The sequence below is a fragment of the Microtus ochrogaster genome, unplaced genomic scaffold (genome assembly GCF_000317375.1).
Source record: "Microtus ochrogaster isolate Prairie Vole_2 unplaced genomic scaffold, MicOch1.0 UNK112, whole genome shotgun sequence".
NCBI classification, from domain to species: domain Eukaryota; kingdom Metazoa; phylum Chordata; class Mammalia; order Rodentia; family Cricetidae; genus Microtus; species Microtus ochrogaster.
Genome location: NW_004949210.1, coordinates 493,323 through 494,085, shown reverse-complemented (window position 1 = coordinate 494,085; position 763 = coordinate 493,323).

Sequence of the window (763 nt, the reverse complement as noted above, 5' to 3'; positions counted from 1 at the left end):
TACTCTAATGTGAAAATGTGCCACATTTTCTTTATCCATTCTTTGATTGAGAGGCATCTAGGTTGTTTCAAGGTTATGGCTATTACAGATAATGATGCTATGAACGTAGTTGAATGATTGTCTTTGTAGTATGATTAAGCATCTTTTAGGTATATGCCCAAGAGTGGTATTGCTGGATCCTGAGGTAGGTTGATTCTCAATTTTCTGAGAAACTGTCATGCTGACTTCCAAAGTGGTTGTACAAGTTTGTATTCCCACCACCAATGAATGAGTATTCCCCTTACTCCGTATCCCCTCCAGCATAAGCTATCATTGGTGCTTTTGATGTTAGCCATTCTGACAGGTGTAAGATGGAATTTCAGAGTTGTTTTGATTTATATTTCCCTGATGACTAAGGACGTTGAACATTTCCTTAAGTGTCTTTTAGCCATTTGAGATTCTTCTGTTGAGAGTTCTGCTTAGTTCTGTACCTCATTTTTAAATTGGGTTATTTGGAATTGGCATAAAAACAGAGAGGTTGACCAATGGAATCAAATCAAAGACCCAAATATTAATCCACACACCTATGAACACCTGATTTTTGACAAAGAAGTTAAAATTATACATTGGAAAAAAAGATAGCATCTTTCCATTTTATATTTTTTGTTTCTTTGTCAAAAATCAGATTTTTGAAAGTGTGTGGATTCATATTTGGGTCTTCAATTTGGTTCCATTGGTCCTATTGTCTGTTTTTATGCCAATACCATACTGTTTTCAGTATTGT